At 43.7% G+C, this 18484-nt stretch overlaps 1 protein-coding gene across 3 annotated transcripts in view; it reads right to left on the bottom strand.

The window, feature by feature from the left end:
• Positions 1 to 18484, bottom strand: part of ARL15 (ARF like GTPase 15) — a 552301-nt gene that overhangs the window by 479995 nt on the left and 53822 nt on the right. The gene's annotated exons all lie outside the window — the stretch shown is intronic.

Consider the following 18484-nt stretch of genomic DNA (forward strand, 5'->3'; position numbering starts at 1 on the left):
GATGTTGTTTTAATGCTGTATTTTCTGCACATACAAGGAAGACTCTTCCTCTTATGCTTATCTGTACCCGATAACAATTTAGTTGACTTTATAAACTGAAATAAAACATTTTTAAATGATATGTTTTTCTCATTGACCTCACTTCCTATCTCTCGAATTCAGAAACTATTGTTGAGTATTCTTACTTTTCACAACAATATGGTTATTTGCAAAATTTCAATAAAAACCTGTTCTTTTACCAAGCTATCGCTGGGAAAATTGATTGAACAATCATAGCCTTGCCTAGAATGTCATCTTTGGGAAAGATGCCCATTTAATCAGATATGACCAGACGCTTTTGAGGAAATAGGTAGCTTCCCAGAAAAACTGTTCTGGTACCTGGCTTGCAGGGTCTAGTCGCACAAGGGAGCAAGGAAGATCACTTCTGGGCAGGCCAACAAGCTTGGGGTATTTGGGGGACCTCAAGAACAGAGAAACTGAGAATTTGTTCACATTTATAAGTACTGTCAGTAAAATCTGGAGGAGAGAAACTTTTCAGTTTGGCTAAGAGGTTAACCTCAGGATAGCAAATAATAAAGTCCATCTTAGATTCCTTACAATAACAGGCAACGAAACCTAAGAAGGTCCATATCATAAATTAATATCTTTGTTACTCCTATGTAAATAATCAGGCAAACCTATGTGGCTTTTCTTACTGGTCTAGATGTCCTCTATATTTGCTGGGTGTTAATGTTCTAATTAAGATTTATGGCTAGGGGTGCCTGGGTGGCTCAGAGGGTTAAACTACTGACTCTTGATTTCAGCTCACATCATGATCTCACGGTTCATGAGTTTGAGCCCCACATTGGGCTCTGCACTGACAGCACAGAGCCTGCTTGGGATTCTCTCTCTCCTTCTCTCTCTGCCCCTCCCCTGCTAACATTCTTTATCTCAAAATAACTGAACTTAAAAAAAAAACTATAAAAAAGATTTATGGTTAAATATACTATTAATGTGGTCTCTAGTTCTTTATTTAGGTTATAAACTGATGCTTTATTATATTGGGCCTGGTTCTTTCTTAATAAATCAGTTCCTTGGTTCACTATTTAACACGAATAGGATGGAAAGAAGAATGCAATCTTTCTATGTTCATGAATTCATGGCTCCCTTCTGGTGGGGGGAAGGGTATAGAAGGAAAGAGAGGATAGTTAGGGGGACGGAGTCCAGGAGATTAAAGAATGAAGAGAAGTTAGGGTTAGGTTTCAGAAATAGGACGCAGGACTCTTGGCAGAAAGCCACTCACCTTTTTCTCTTCTGTTACAATTGGGAGAAAGGAGTATTTCCAACTTTGCCCTTAATTCTGAGAAAACAGTACTGTTGCCCTAAAGGTGTGTTTGATCCCTAATAATGATTTGAGGTACATTCAGATGTTTATTTACACAAAATTCCTGGTATTAATTTCTTACTCTTTTTACCATTTTCTTTCAAATTCAACAAAGGAGAATTGGAGAAAACCTGGCTTAAACTCAGCTTTGATTTTGCTCACTATGCCTCACATCACGCTTCTGGCCACAGCACAGGTGGAAGTATTTTCTCGTGCTTTCGTGCGGCTCCCCACCACATACTTCATTGACCACCAGTGATTTCAATTACTCGCTTAGTAGTTCATATTGTGCGCTAAACGGTGTAAATCCGTCGTGTTCAAGACAAAACGAACAAAAGGACATTTAGAACGGAACTGACAAATTCTAGATGGCGTTGGCTCTAGTGGGCTTTTCCTCCCCTGGGTTGCCTGTGCTATTGTGGAACTATGAGTGCAGAGGTCATGATGAGGGTTCTTTCAGAAGATTTCAAACCAACCCTTACTAGATTAAAATTGGTTTTGTGAGTGCATTTTCAACATACATTCTCCTTATTTTATTTCTGAAAGTTTCTACGAAATGCACATACCAGTTGCCAGCCATCCCTTCCCACTCCTTGTCCCCTTTATCAAAGACCTTTCTCATCTCATATGAAGTGTATAGGGTGTGGAAAGCAAACAGTCGCCTCCAGGGTGTAGCCCAATGGTTAAGAACTTGGACTTTAAGGCCCTGATCCTCACACCCCATCTCCCTACCTAAAGCAAGCTATTTCTATTCCCTCTTCTCAAATCTGGAAAATGGGCTTGGTCATAGTTCTTAGGTCATGGGGTTGTTGTGCAGATTAAAGACCAGAGCTGCATATAAAGAGCTTCGTGTATGGCTAGCACATATAAAGCTCTCTGAAGTTAGCGGCTACTGTTATTACCACAGTGTTATTTTTAGCCACTCAGAAGACATCATTCTCCCACAGAGCTCCAACAAAAGTATAACCGCAACAGAAAACCACCACACAATAAAAAATGGTGGGTAAACTTCTGATTTGGAGGTCATTCTTTCTGTGTATTTGATAGAAGTTGGTGGTGACGTTTTAGAAAAATTAACTTTTGTTTACAGCAATTACCAGATGGCAAGTAATTGCATTACTTACTTGCTACTCTTCAGTATTAGCAGAGGCCCAGTGCCTGGAAGCTGGAGCCAGGATAGCTGAGGCTCCTGAGGACTTCTCTTCATGAGAATCAGACTGAGGAAGTCTGATGCCTTCTGGGAAACCCGTTAAAGGGGTTTTCCCCTAGGCCTCCACTCACTTCAGACACCATTAGAAAAGACTGAGTTCTTAACTATGTATTTGTTTTCCATCATGCCTTTCTCCCTAGTTATTTTCTTCCACGCCAATGTATTGGAGAAGCTAGAACCCCTTTCTCATACGGCACTTCTATGTAGCGTCAGCCAATGGGAACAGGTTTTGTTCAATATTTGTTGGCTCATTACTCTTAGTGATCATTTAGGGGGACACTTCAATCCCCCTACAGAGGATCTTCTCTACAAACCTTTCTAAGGAACCCTAGGCAGTGTCTCATTTGTACTCAGATCAGCCTGCGCCTGCTGGGCCCCCTTGGGTAGGTCATGTTTTTCCTGTTTGTCACGGTTCACCTCCTGGAGCCTGCAGCCCTGCCTGGGGTGCTGAGTCTTGGGCTGCAAGAGCTTCCAGATGCCGAGTGGAAAACCATGCCCATCAGTCTTTGTTGGACCAGAAGTGGTCCAATCCTTGCTCCGTCTGTGTTCAGAGCTCCTCTGTGAACCTGAGCTGGGCACCTGCTGCCAGACTGAGCCTGCCACTGTCCTGCCTCTCCCCCATGGCAACTCTCTCAGCACCTCCCTCCCCTCTGCCTCATTCATGCAAACTATCCTCCTGGGGAGGTGATCCACAGCCTCTTGGCCAGACTCAGCTTAGCCTTCCATCCCCTGCTGTGTTGTGTCACCAGTCAGTCCTTATTCTCCCTAGGATATTTTCAGCCCTTTTGGGTCTCTTGTCTGACAAATAGATGAATAGCCCATAACCAGGACATGGTGCTGCTTCTGGTGAGAGATGGTCAGCAGCTGGTAGACTCTTGAAGATTCTAAAACTGACCCAAATGAGTTTGGCTTCTGAGGAGAGTTCAAACCTTCCCCAGTGAGAAGCTGACCCCCATGCAGCACCTCTTCCATTCCTGCACTGAGCCCTTCATAGGTGCTCCTGATCCTGGGGAAGCTCCTGGGCTGTGTGTGTGTGTGTGTGTGTGTGTGTGTGTATGTGTGTGTAAGAGGTAGGTGTGGCAAGACAGGGATGAGTCTACTGTCTCAAATGCACAGCATATTGGAGCTGACTACTGGCCACATGGCTGGGTTCATTTCTTCTATTCTCATCTCCAGACTCACCCTGTTCATCCTCAGGTTTGGGCGTTACTCTCTTTGTTCCCAAGAGCAGCTGTAGAGACATACGAGAGCTTCTGGTTGGAACCTTGTTCCAGGGTCTTGCTTTGGACCTGACATGAATTGTCTGTCTGTTCTAAGGTCTATAAAGAGCCTGGTGTTGACAAGGTGACACTTCTCTCTACCCTGCTCCTCCTGGTGTTCATCCCCTCCCCGCCATTGCTGCCATGCGGCAGCCAGGGCCCCAACAGGAAACAGATGGTATATTGGAATTGGGATAATTCAAACAGGGATTATTTACAAAAGGACCAAATATAAAGGAGTAGGTGGGATATAGAGGAGCCACAGCGGTGGCACTGAAATGCAGGGCTGGCAGCAATAGAATTATTACATGACAAGGTAAGGACTGGCAAGACAAGGAAGGGAGAGGTGATTCAAACTTGGAATGAGGGAGTCCTGTCGAGCAGGTGCCCTTGAAAGGAGTAGTAATCTCCAGTGAGATACACAGCCAGCCTGGGGGGACCTTGCGGAGAGAGAGTCAGGGACTCCCCCCTCCCCCAACCCAGCCTTCTTCTCTGCTCTCTCTCTGATCTGCCAGGGACTCCCACAGGCTGAACCCAAATGGGCTCTCTGGAAGCCAGGTGATATAATCCCTATTGCTCATCCCCCAGGAGCAGGATGGAGGGGCTTGCTGAAGACACTTGGCACATTCAAGGGTCTCACAGCTCATGAGAAAGAAAAAAAACCCCAGGTATCTATTTTAGAAACTTATTTAACATTTAGTTGGTGGCTGTGTATTGGCTCCACCTGGTATTCTTTACTCCTAAGAAGATTTTAGCTTCTGAATCACTGGTGGCATGGTCATTCATTTTCCCACTTAATAGTCTTCCTCCCCGTGACGTTAAAAAATAACTGTGGCCGGGTGTACTGCACCGAATCTTGGAGCTTTCCCCTTCTAGGACTGGATATGTCCCTTCTAGACTCTCAGGCCCCCAGGCCCAGAGCAGGGCCCACGCTGTGTCTTCTGACTCCCTTGCAAGTGCAGTTCACACTGTCCACTGGAGCTCTGGGCTCTTTTCCAGATGTGCCCCATTTCCGCCCCGGTGCCTTCAACACCAGAAAGTGGTTCACCTAGCGGCTAGAGCTGACGTTCTTAGGCCCATCTTCACAGTTCTGGTGGCAGAATAGTGAACCTTAGGTCTCCTTCTGGAAGGACCTTTCTCTCTTGGTTCCACTGCATAGTGACAATTCGCAGTCTGCTCTCCCAGGCAGAGTGAGATCCCACGGTGCCTGGAAGGAGCACCTTAAAGTTTGCTCCCGCATGGCCTGGTTTCTCAGACCCCTTTCTACTGCTGCCTCCTGTGCTACCTTCCACAACAGGCTTGCGAAACCTTGCTCCCTCTCCTTTTCACGTGTGCTTCATATTTTCCCATGTCTTCCAGTGATGTGAAGCAATTGTCCATGAACTTTAAGACGTTAGCCCAGTTGGAGTCATCCATAAGGACTAGGAGAAGGCCCAGTCTCCCGCCCTGGCAAGCCCCCTCCAGGATTCTGATGCCTAATAGAAGTGCATTCAACCTCCTCCCTCTCTTCGAGGCAGTTTCTAAGCCTTACTATCTTGTTCTACTATCAACCCACTCTTTCTCCCAAGGGCAATGGAAATGACTCCTTTGAGTCTTTGGAAAGAAAAAAAGTTGGATTTTTCTTCCCATTGAAAAGAATTTTTTTTTTAATAAAATAGAGGGGCACCTGGGTGGCTCAGTCGGTTGAGCATCTGACTTCGGCTTAGGTCATGATCTCACAGTTCATGAGTTCGAGCCCCACATCAGGCTCTCTGCTGTCAGTGCAGAGCCTGCTTTTCATCCCCTGTCCTTCCCTCTCTCTGCCCTTTCCCCACTCTCTCTCTCTCTCTCAAAAATAAGTAAACAAAAAATTGTAGATATTTAAGGTGTACAGTGTGATGATTTGATATACATACATGTAATGAAATGGTTACACAGTCAAGCTAATTAACATGTCCCCTCACATAGTCACATGTGTGTGGTGAGAAGACCTAAAATCTATTCTTTTAGCACATTTCCGGTGTGTAATACCACATTATTAACTATAGTGACCATGCTTTACATCAGATCTGTGGTTTTACTCATCTTACATAATTGCAACTTTGTACCTTTTGACCAATATCTCCCCATTTCCCCCCATTCTCCAGCCTCTGGTACCCACCGTGCCACTCTCTGCTTCTACACACTTGACTTTAAAAAAAAAATTTTTTTTTACGTTTATTTTTGAGACAGAGAGAGACAGAGCATGAACGGGGGAGGGGCAGACAGAGAGGGAGACACAGAACCGGAAGCAGGCTCCAGACTCTGAGCCATCAGCCCAGAGCCCGACGCGGAGCTCGAACTCACGGTCTGTGAGATCATGACCTGAGCTGAAGTCAGACCCCTAACTGACCAAGCCACCCAGGCACCCCCACACTTGACTTTTTTATATTTCACATGTCAGTGAGGTCAGGAAGGTTTTGTTTTTTTGTATGTGGTTTATTTAACTTAGCATATGCCATCCAGGCTCATCCACGTTGCAAATGGCATGATCTCCTTCTTTTCTAAGACTGAATAATACTCATAGACAAATCTATGCCACAATTTCTTTATCCATCCTTCGATCTATGTTTTCGTATTTTGGTTAATGTGGATAAAGCTGCGATGAACATGGGGACGCAGGTGAAGTACTAACTACATTTCCTTTGGATATAGACCCAGAAGAGGGGGTGCTGGATCCTAGAAAAGCCCTTTGTGAACCACTTGAGCAGGGGTACAACCCCCCAACTATGTTTCTGTTTGGGCTAATGCTTGTCCCCTAGCTTCAAATTATGACTGACTTGCATGGAGAAAGAAAAGAGACGATGTTTCTCTGTGGGAAAAGGGTAATGGGGCCGAGATCACTGCCTTCTTTGTTTCCCAGCCTACCATTAGGGACTAGGTCTGATTCCTGTGTTTTGGAGTGTTAAGTGGCAGTTGAAGGAGCTTCTGATATAGGGATTTGGAGACTTGGGGTACACAGCAGTACCATCTCCAGATCTAGAGGGCCAAGTGTGCCTTGGCTGGAGAAATCTTTTCTCTCTTTCTGTGCTGTGCTTTGTACAGTGTTTGGGAGAAATAAAGACAAAAGCTCCTTCAGCACATCTCCTGCAGCTTTGGGAACCCAGGGGTACTTTGGCAGTGGGGGCAGGCTCCCTGAAGTAGCCAGAAGCAACAAATACCAACAAGAAGGGTGGAAGATAACAGTAGGAGGAGACCTGCCCACCACCATGCCATACGTCCAAGATTATTTCTGGGAGAGCCCAAGGGGCTCTTGGGTTTGCTTAAGACTCGAGTCTTACAGGGGTAGGTGGGGGCAATGGGCCAGCAAAGTGGGAAGAAAGGTCAGCTGGACAGCATAGGGTTGAGGCTTGAATATAGGAGGTCTGGAACATTCAGGTTACGATCAGAAAACTAACATGTCTTTAGTAACTTCACTAAATGAAAGTCACGAAATCTGTTTCCTTTTCTGTTGACTCCTGTTCTTGGCTGCTTTTAGTTACTCTCCAAATATAGATCAGATGCACAAAAGAAATCAACTTCCAGCATGCTGAATAAATGATCTCCTAGTGATTAACTTCCCTCTAATCCTTAAGCTAAAATCAGTGGGTATCATGAGTGAATATGAATATCCTGTGTGAAATTGGCTCATTCGTGTGGGTTTAAGCAGCTCTACTGAGTATCCGGCTTATTTTCATGGGGCCTTTCTTTGTGAGCTCCAGGTTTTAGGCAGTAGCTATAATTATGATGATTAGTTATAGAAAGTGGTTGTTTTAACCAACTTGTTTTATTTTACTACCACTTTAAAGCAATTGAGATGGAAGAAAATAGATGCCATATTTCTCTTTAGAGGTTTAGAGAATATATAAAACAAAGTTTTGACATTCTTCCCAACCAGGGACGTGTTTCCATTATCAGAAGGAATTGAGGTTTCTAACCAAAACATACCTGCTGAGTCCATGGTGCTCAACAGCATTTTTCTTTTGGTGTTTTAAGAAATGTCATTAGTTTTCCCAAAGTGTTCTAAGGTTAAATGAGTGAATCAATGAGTTAATGTCAAACAGGTTTGATTACTGCAAGATTACCTCTCAGAGACTTGTTTTTAATGTTTATTTTTGAGAGGGAGAGGGGAGGGGCAAAGAGAGAGAGGGAGACACAGAATCTAAAGCAGGCTCCAGTCTCTGAGCTTTCAGCACAGAGCCTGATGCAGGGCTCAAGCTCAAGAACTGCGAGATCATGACCTGAGCTGAAGTCGGAGGCTTAGCTGACTGAGCCACCCAGGTGGCCCTCAGAGACTTTAATATGCTCATGCATGTGGCCTGGCTCTCCCGATAGGGGGCTATGAATGGGAACCCCGCGGACAAAAAACTTTGGGATACTGTCAGGATACCTGGCAGCAGGCTGGTGCTCTAGAACATAATTTCGAAAGGTCTTATATGAGAGACAATGGAGCAGCACCACCCAGATCCCTTTTCAAGGCAGGACTTGCTATCCAGCTGCAGGGATGTTAAAACAGACCATCTTGAGTTGTCTGCTTCTTTCACTTGACTTCTTTCTCTGCTTCATCTCTTTTCACAGGTGCTGATCCCCAGGAAGCATCTTGTACACCAGGCTCTATCTCAGCATCTGCTTCTATCAAGCCCAATCTGGGACAGTACTTAGATTTAACTAAGTGAGATTACTGTAGTTTATGAATGAGGACCTTAATGCAATGGACTGGATGTTTATACCTTCCCCCATTCATATATTGAAAACTAATTTCCAATCACATCCCCCCAAATTGGGATTATAGTAAAAGATCTTCATAGGATTTGAGTGAGGATTACATGAGGTGTTAATAAATTCCTAAGAACAGTGCCAGGGACATTTTGAGGGCTATAGGCCATTAGATGTTATTGTTGCCGAGGCAAAGTATAGGAACCTGTTACATTTTAAATAGCTGATCCCGGAGAGACAGTCAGGGGCAGACCATGCAGGCTTTGTCCAGCTCTCTCAGAACAAAGAAGTCCCTCCCATGATGCAGAGGATGTGAGAGGAGAGGTGGTGGATTTATTTTAACAGTAGTAATGGGATCCTATTCACTCTGCAGCCACCGTCATCCCACATGGGGAAGAACTGAGCCACTCAGCTCAGCCACTACTGAATTTCTGACCCACAGAAACTAGGATAATAAGTATTTATGGTTTTAGACCAGTAAGTGTTGAGCAACTTGTTTCATAGCAATTGACAATTACAGGAGTCTGGGTTGTTGACCGTTGTGTCATCCTTACTCCTCCTTTCTTTCTGTCTACCGACCAAGTATACTGTAATAAAACTATTCTTAGGAATCATTCTTCATATAACCCTGGAAAAATCTATTTATTCCTTCAGTTGTGAGATCACACCAAATATTTTTCTAAAATTTTTAAAATGTTTATTTTTGAGAGAGACACAGAGTGTGAGCGGGGGAGGGTCAGAGAGAGAGAGACACAGAATCTGAAGCAGGCTTCAGGCTCTGAGCTGTCAGAGCTCAAACCCATGAACCGTAAGATCATGACCTGAGCCAAAGTCAGACGCTTGACCGACTGAGCCACCCAGGCGCCCCGCACACCAAGTATCTTTCTATTCATGTTTGCCTCAAGAAGATTAGAGTGCCACAGTAGGTAAATAGCAACTCCACAGAGGGACTCTTAAATGACCAAAGAGGAATGACAGCCAGAGCCAAGTGGGAGTCACCCCAGCCACCTGCAGGAGCAGAAACTAACTACTTCAGTCAAGACGAATCTTCAGACAAAGTGAGATTCACTCTTTAAGAGAGTCATGTTTCCAGGTTACACTGCCCAGAAAGAAAGGGACTGCTGTGGCTTAGGTGGGTGGCTCTGTCTCGGGTTCTCCCATGGGGTTGTAGGTAAGATGCTGCCAGGGCCTCAGTCATCCGAAGACTTTACTGGGGCTGGAGGATCCACTTACAAAATGGTCCCCTCGCATGGTTCTGACTGTTGGAGGGAGTCCTCAGTTTTTCCCAGTGTGGGATGATGGGGGCTGGATTCCCTCGCAGGGAGTAATTAGAGAGAGAGTAAGGTGAAAGCCTCAATATCTTTTGTAACAGCCTCAGAAATCACACACTGTCATTTCTGCAATATCCCATCAGTTACACAGGTCAGCTTTATTTAATGTGGCAGAACACAACCAAGGGTGCAATACCAAGGATCTTTGGGAGCTATCTTGGTTGTTGACTCCCACCAATCAAAATAAGTTGAGATGGAATTCAAACAGAGTGGAGGGAGGTAGACCATAGTGGCTAGACTGTGGGCTCTGTCTGTGAGGCTAGAGAAAACTTATATGGAAATGGCCATGGAGGGCCTAGCTTTTGGGGACTTCTCACCAGTGGCATAGCCGACATGAACTTCTCAGGAGGAATTTAGGCAGGCCAGGCTTGGAATTAGTACTCTGAGGAGACATGGCTCAAGGTAATTACCTGTTGACATTAGTGTGGGATCTTTTTAGTCTTCTCTTGATAGATCTTGGTAATGACATTTAGTATGTCTTTCCTCTCACTCATTTCAAAATGTGCCTAATTTTCAAAGAATTAACCATTCTTCTTTTTAAAAGAGTATTTTTTTTAATTAACAAAATTTTTTTTTAACATTTATTCATTTTTTGAGAGACAGAGTGAGACACAGAGGATGAGTGGGGGAGGGGCAGAGAGACAGGGAGACATAGAATCTGAAGCAGGCTCCAGGCTCTGAGCTGTCAGCACAGAGCCCGATATGGGGCCTGAAGTCACGAACTGTGAGATCATGACTGAGCTGAAGTCGGACGCTTAACCAACTGAGCCACCCAGGCGCCCCTAAAAATAGTATGTTTTATTATTGCTCCCACACTTCAGTGACTCTTTGGAAAACTTCTCTTGTCCCTGGCTACTGCCTTTCTTTACTAACGATAATACAACCTAAGTGAAGGAAATGTCATCCCTGAGTGTTTATCTCCAAGCTGCTTTTTCATTACTTGCTCCTGAATGTTTCTGAGATTTTAAGAGATGAGTCTTTCATCTTTGTGTAACCAATACTTTTTCCAGACCCGGAACATAGTAAGTACTGAATTAATGTATGCTGCTAAAATATATTTGAACATATTAGAGGTCACTGAACATAGATATATATTCTGTATCTTCTCCCCTTTGCTGCCTGCAGAGCCAGTGCTGCACATTTCTTAAAATAGCTTTTTAAAAATTGCTTCATAGTTACATCTTTATATATATATTTTTTTCTTTGTTAATTAACTTAGCTTAAAATGACCCTTTCTTCCATAGTATAAGATGATTATCTCAATTAGTGTTAATGATCTCCTTCCCCATGTCCCTTCTTCCACTTTGTCTTGGAGAAATTTTCTTGGTGATTTTCCTTCCCTTTCAGATGTAATGGTGTGGATGGTGGATGGGCTGGAGGTGAATACTGATAGAGCTATATAAGGGGTATCCCTAGGGTGGTGGTTTGGTGGCCCTAACTCTCCCCTGTTTTTTGAAGAGCCTATCAAGAACATATTAATTATGTACTCTCATGACAAAAGAGTAAAAACCTAACTCAAGAAAATATAAGAAATTTAATAGTGTCTCATGGAACTCATGGATGAAAAAGCAGTCAAATCTCTGGAAGAAAATGGAAACAGGTACTGAGAAGCTAACAGGACCCAAATTTCTCCTCTCCTCCCTTTTTATCTATAAACAGATTTTGTTTCCTCTTCTCTTCAATCCCATGGCTAAGTATAGCCACTGAGTTCATTGGGTCCTCTGTGATGGAGACCTTGAGATGGAGTTAGCAACATCAGAAGTTTGTTGGGATGTAATGCCTGTGGAAGAGAAAAGGAAAAGGAAGCTAGATTGGACAGAAGAGGTCTTCACAGCATGATGCAGACCTGACCCTTGTTACAGGAAAGTGGGGAGGAAGCAGGATCGCGCAGGAGAAGCCTCAGACTATGATGTAGACACAGTAAGAGCTCCAGCATGAAGATTATCTGTTAGAGGTGCTCTGTATTGGCAGAAATGTCCAGACATTACTACCCTGTAGTGCTTAGTCCTTAGGTAGGGGTTGCCTGAAATAAGGGTGGCCTGGGCTGGAAAGCAGAGGCAGATTCTGCAGTTTTCAACAGCTTAGATGCTATCAGCTGACTCTACTCGCGCACTTCTTGACTCCATGCCTTTCTTGAACAGAGAAGTGAGTACTACACTTCTATGGCTGCAGTAGTCACCAAGAAATCAGAGTTTCCCTGTTGTGAGCATCTCTGTAGAGAGCTTACCTGTGGGAGAGTGTGTGTATCTGCCCCCCAAATCACCAAGGAAGAAGCTGGGTCTAGAAGAGTGGGTTCATCTTTTACAAAATGGCCTCTGGGGCCCACTGCTATGGTTAAGAAGATGAGGGGCTGGGAATTTTCTCCACAAGATACTGTCAGTGTAAACCTGGATAAAATTTGAAGGTTGGAGGTCAACAAACAGAGGAACACGTTCACTACTTTATCCATTTGGTGCCAAAAAACATGATGAAGACTATTTTTGAAAAATAACTTATTTTTCCTTTTTGAAACGTCATTAGAAGAAAGCATACTTCTGTTCAAATGTGTTACTCTGAGATAATAATCTTATGGAAAATTATCTTTGACTTTATGTTTAATTGTTTATGTTAATCATAAACAGTCTGTTCTTTTGCTCCTGGCCCCACGTCTCCCTCTTAGAATTTTTCCATGATTCTTTTTACCCATTCTATTCAGATTTATATCATTCATCATGCAAAGGAGAGTGGAGGTAAATTAAATGTAGTATTGGCAGAAATACGTAAAGGGAAAGAAATACTGCATTCCTGGAGGAACTGCAGAGATTATTGTCACCATCAAGAATTTGAAAGATGTAGGAGTAGCAATTCCCACCACATCCCCATCCAACTCTCCTGTTTGGCCTGTGCAGAAGACAGTGGAATCTTGGAGAATGACAGTGGATTGTCTTAAACTTAACCGTATGATGCTTGGAGTATCAGTTTTAGATAAAGATATTCTTTGGAGCCTTTGGCAAGCTTCTATAGGTGAATCATAGCACAGACCTCTAGGATTTTTGGAGCAAAGCCTGGCCATCATCTGCAGGTAACTACTCTCCTTTGGAGAAACAACTCTTGGCCTGCTACTGGGCCTTAGTAGAGATTCAATGTGTAACCATGGGCCACTAAGTTACCATGTGACCTGAGCTGCCCATCATGAACCGGGTGTTATCTGACCCACCGCATCGTAAAGTTGGGCATGCACAGCAATACTCCATTGACAAATGGAAATGGGTATGTACATAATCAGGTCTGAGAAGGTCCAGAAGGCACATGAAGAAGTGGCCCAAATGCTCATTGTCCCCACTCCTGCTGTACTTCCTTCTCTCATGGGGAATTTCCCTTTGATAGTTGACAGAGGAAGAGAATAATGGTTTACAGATGGTTCTACATGATACACAGACACCACCCAGAAGTGAACAGAGAAAGCACTACAGCTCCTCCCTGGCACATCCCTGAAGGATCGTAGTAAAGGGAGATCCTCCCAGTGGGAAGAACTTCAGGCAATATGCCTAGTTTTTCTCTTTGCCTAGAAGGAAAAATAGCCAGCTATGCAATTCTAGACTGATTCATGGGCTGGGGCTAATGGTTTGGTTGGATGGAAACGTGACTGGAAAATTAGTGGCAAAGAAATCTTGGGTAGAGTTATGTGAAAGACGTTTCTGAATGGGCAAAAAGTATGAAAACATTTGTGTCCCATGTGAATGCTCACAGAGAGTGACCTCTGCAGAAGAGGATTTTAGTAATCAGGTGGATGGGATGACCCATCATGTGGATACCAGTCAGACTCTTTCCCACCCAATGGGCTTCCTTTACCCAAGGGGCTTATGGCAAAGGGGCCATAGTGGTGGATATGGATGTTATGCATGGGCTCAGCAACATGGACTTCCACTCACCAAGGCTGACCTGGCTCTGGCTACCACTGAATGCTCAATCTGCCAGCAGCAGAGCTCAACACCAAAACCCTGATGTGGCACCATGTTCCACAGACAGGTTGATTATATTAGACCGCTTCCAAAATGGCAACATTTTGTTCTCACTGGAATACATGCTTACTCTGAAGACAGATTTGTCTTCCCTGCATACAATATTTTTGCCAAACTACCATCCATGGATTAATAGAATGCCTTACCCACCGTTATGGTACTCCACACAGCACTACTTCTCATCAGAGAACTCATTTCACAGCACAAGAAGCACAGCAATGGGCCCATTCTCAGGGAATTCACTGGTTTTACCATGTTTTCCACCATACTGAAGCATGTGGCATAACAGAATGGGGGAATGGCCTTTTGAAGACCCCATTACAGTGCCGGCTAGGTAACAATACCTTGAGGGCTGGGGAAAGGTTTTTCATAAGGCTATGCTCTGAATCAGCATCCAATATATGGTGTTGTTTCACCAACAGCCAAGATTCACAAGTCCAGGGGTTGGGGGTGGGGGGGGGGGGACTGGGAGTGGCACAACTCACTATTACCACTACTGCCTCACTAGCACAATTTTGCTTCCTTTCCCACAACTTTATTGTGTGCTGGCCTAGAGGTCATAGTTCCAGAAGGAAGAATACAGAGGCTCTCATCAGGCCACACACAATGATTCCACTGACCTGGAAGTTAAGACTGCCACCTGGCCACTTTGGGCCCCTCATGCCTCTGAGTCAATAAGTAAAGAAGGCAGTAACTGACTGGGGTGACTGATTCTGACTGGAATCCTGCTCCATAATGGAGGTAGGAGAGCATGTCTGGAATACAGAAGATCCCTTATGGAACCTCTTAATGTTACCAAGCCCTGTGATTGAGATCAGTGGAAAACAAAATCCAATCCAGGCGAAACTACTGATGGTCCAGACCTTTTAGTAAAGATTGGGTTACCCTCCCAGGTAAAGAACATCAATCAGCTGAAGTGCTTGTTGAAGGCAAAAGGAATACAGAATGGGTAGTGGAAGAAGATAGTTATGTATACCAGTTACAGAAATAAGGCCTGTAATTGTCATGAGTTATTTCCTCCTTATTTTACTATAGATACATTTGTGTGTGTATATGAATGTACATGTGTGTGTATCTTGTGTGTACATTTGTGTGTGTATATGAATGTACATGTGTGTGAATGTACATGTGTGTGTATCTTTTTTTCTTTTCTCATCCCCTTTTGATATAACAAAAGATATCTTGATTTTACATATCAAATATTCAGTATCCAAGCATTGTTAAGTTTACATCAGAGTAATTAAGTTATAGGAGATCAAGGAGAAGAATAAACATCACTCAAGGACTTTACCTGCTCTTCTGGGAAAGGGGTTAGTGCCTTTGTGGTTATATATAGGATAGTTGTATCATGTTAATTATGGATTTATGGAATTAATGGAATTGTGGAATTATTATTATCTTCATTTGGAGATTAAGTATGGTTTAAGGAGATGCATATGAAGGCCAAATTGACAAAGGGTGAATTTGTGATTGTTAATTTTATGTGTCAATTGGCTGGCTATGGGGTGCCCAGATTAAACATTATTTCTGGACGTGTCTGTGAGAGTGATTCTGAATGAGATTAGCATTTGAATTGGTAGACTCAGTAAGGTAGATCACCCACCTCATTGTGGGTAGACATCACCCAATCCATGGAAGACATGAACAGAACAAAAGGCAGAGGAAGAAGGAATTCACTCCCTTTTTTTCCTGACTCATTGTGAGTTGGGACATCTTATCTCTTCTTCTGCCCTTTGGGATTGATACCAACAGCTTCCCTGATTCTCAGGCCTTTGGACTTGGACTGAATTATATCACTAGCTTTTCTGGGCCTCCATTTTACAGACAGTAGATGGGGGGACTTCATAATCATGTCAGCCAATTCCTCACAATAAATCTCCTTTCATACATACACACATATATGTATTCATACAAATGTGTGTGTATATGTGTTGTATAGATATTATACATATTTCATAGATAATCTGCTATTGGTTCTGTTTCTCTGGAGAACCCTAAGTTAGGAACTAGACCTATATAATGACTCTCTGGTTGAAAGAAAATAAACCATTGTTAACTATCTCAAGTAAAAAGTGAGTAATTTGTAAAAGTGTGCCAGGCTGTTTTGTTTTGTTTTGTTTTAACGGAACAATGCAGTTAGGCGAGTAGAATGGTGTATTTCGTATTTGCTACTGTGTAACAAACTGCACAAACTTGATGGCTTAAGCAACACAAGTTTACATTCCTGTGGCTCAAGAATCTGGGTGCAGATGAGTTGGAGCTCATGGGCTACAATCAGTGAGTCAGCGGGGGCCCTCACTTAAATCATAGGACTCTCCTCCATCCTCCTGTTGTTGTTTATTGGCAGAGTTCAGTTCCTTAAAGCTGTAGCACTGAGGTCGCAGCTCCTGGAGGACAGTCCTCTCCATGGGCAGTTCACAGCGTGATGTTTGCTTTCTTCCTTGAGCCAGCAGGTGCAGCTCTGCTGTTTTTAAGGCTTTTTTTGCCCAATTAAGCCGGGCCTACCAGAGATAATGTCCCTTTTAACTAAAAATAAACTGATTTAGGGGCCTTAATTACATCTATACAATCCCTTTCATCATATAACATAATAAATCATAGAAGAGATACCTCATAGTCATGGGTCCACCTTAAGAAGGAGGGTGTTACATAGGTACATGCCAGGGGCAGCAATCTTAGGGACCATTTAGAATTCTGTCCACCACAAATGGACTCAATGTGAGTGCTGGAAAACTGACAAAATATCCTTCCCTTCGACATTACCTCTTTCTCTCACAATGTACCCCCTTCAGATTCTCCAAATTATCAAGGAAGGGCTTTGGCCTAGCTGGGTTGGATGCCCAACTCTGGTTCAATTAACTGTGGCCAGGGGTATGGTTTCATCTATACAATGGTCCCCGGGGGCCTACGAGTGTGGTTGGAAAGCTAGGGGTGGTGGGCTTGGAAGATGACCCTAAGAGATTTACCTCCTGCTGTCTTTTATTCCACAAAAGGACCTTCTTCTGGAGGGTGGGGCAGAGTGTAGAGTGAAAATGTCCCCTGGGCAGGAATGAGAGTACTTGTGATCTCTTTTGTGGCACTCTAGAACTTGCCCAAAGTGAAATGTATCGTAAACTAGGCTATGTTTTATGCATGCCACATTCAGCAAATCTAAACAATGCAAAATTGAAATAAAAACTTATCTAGAGTAATAGTGGAGGAATGGGGAGTGACTGTTAATGGGCACAGGGTTTTGTTTTGAGGATTATGAAAACGTTCTAAAATTGGTTTATGTATATTCCAGCATGGACTGTAGAAATGGCCGAGACACAATGAGCACCCTTAGCCTCCAGCCTGAAGTCTCTAAATACTGTAACCCCATTAAAGATGGGCTCTTTGTGGGGCACCTGGGTGGCTTAGTCGGTTCGATGTCCAACTTTGGCTCAGGTCATGATCTCGTCGTGGTTTGTTGGTCTGAGTCCTGTATCGGGCTCTGTGCTGACAGCTAAGAGCCTGCTTTGGATTCTGTGCCTGACTCTAGCTCTCTGCCCCTCTCCCACTCATGCTCTATTTCTCTCTCTCTGTCTCAAAAATAAATAAGCATGAAAAAAAAAAAAAAAGAATGGGCTCTTTGGGGTAATGGCTTATTTCAACATTAAAAAATTTTGTTTAATCTTGATTTATTTTTGAGAGGGGGGAGGGGCAGAGAAAGAGAGACAGAGGATCTGAAGTGGGCTCTTCACTGAAAGCAGAGAGCCCGATATGGGGCTCAAACTCATAAACCATGAGATCACGACCTGAGCCAAAGTCAGATGCTTAACCCACTGAGTCAGCCAGGCACCCTGCTAATGGCTTATTCCAGGTTTGGGTCACAGAAGGCATCAGATGAGTCTGATATGTCTTGCGTCACAAAGCAAGAGTTTATAAATTCATGGGATCATGCAACAGGTTTGGCCAGTTTTAGTTCCTTCACATTGGCTACAGAGTTGTATGTTTTGGCTTGGCCACATATGCGCCCATCAGAGGGAGTAAAACAGTGGAAAGCTTTATTACTTAGGCACCCAGGAAGTCCTGCAGATGATGTTGGAGACTGGGCTTTGAAATGTTGCCTGTGCCTGCTGGGTCGCTGTGAGGGGCTGTGGAGTTATGCTTTACCTGTCTAGTGACGCTATGCGCCTTTTTTCAATTCTGTTCCTCCCAGTCCCTACTTCTGTTCCTCCCATTCCGCACTTCATGGAGTTTTACTCTCTCAGATACACTGTACATCTGTTTGTGTGTCCTTTAAAGGGCCACAGACCATAGTAATATCTAAGATTTTTCCACCTTCCCCCACATTTCCCGTCAAGAATCAATTTTTGCCTTCTAGGGGTTGATATCACACATGCTCTACATACCGTAGTGCGTTTGTACTGGCAAGTATGGAGAATATGGGCATTCCTAAACTTATAAGACATGGAAGCCCAGAAAGGGCCAAGGTCAGTATACTCCATTATTGGGAATCAAAGTCGAACCTTCTCTGGTAGAGACCTTGGGCCACTGTGACAAAGAAACAGCAAGATAGATTTCAGGCTCTTCTCTCCCACAGGTATTGATGCCCAGAGGTCTTGAACCATAGGTGTTGACCCTGA

Source organism: Panthera onca, chromosome A1, assembly GCF_046562875.1.
Source record: "Panthera onca isolate mPanOnc1 chromosome A1, mPanOnc1 haplotype 2, whole genome shotgun sequence".
Classification (NCBI taxonomy): Eukaryota; Metazoa; Chordata; class Mammalia; order Carnivora; family Felidae; genus Panthera; species Panthera onca.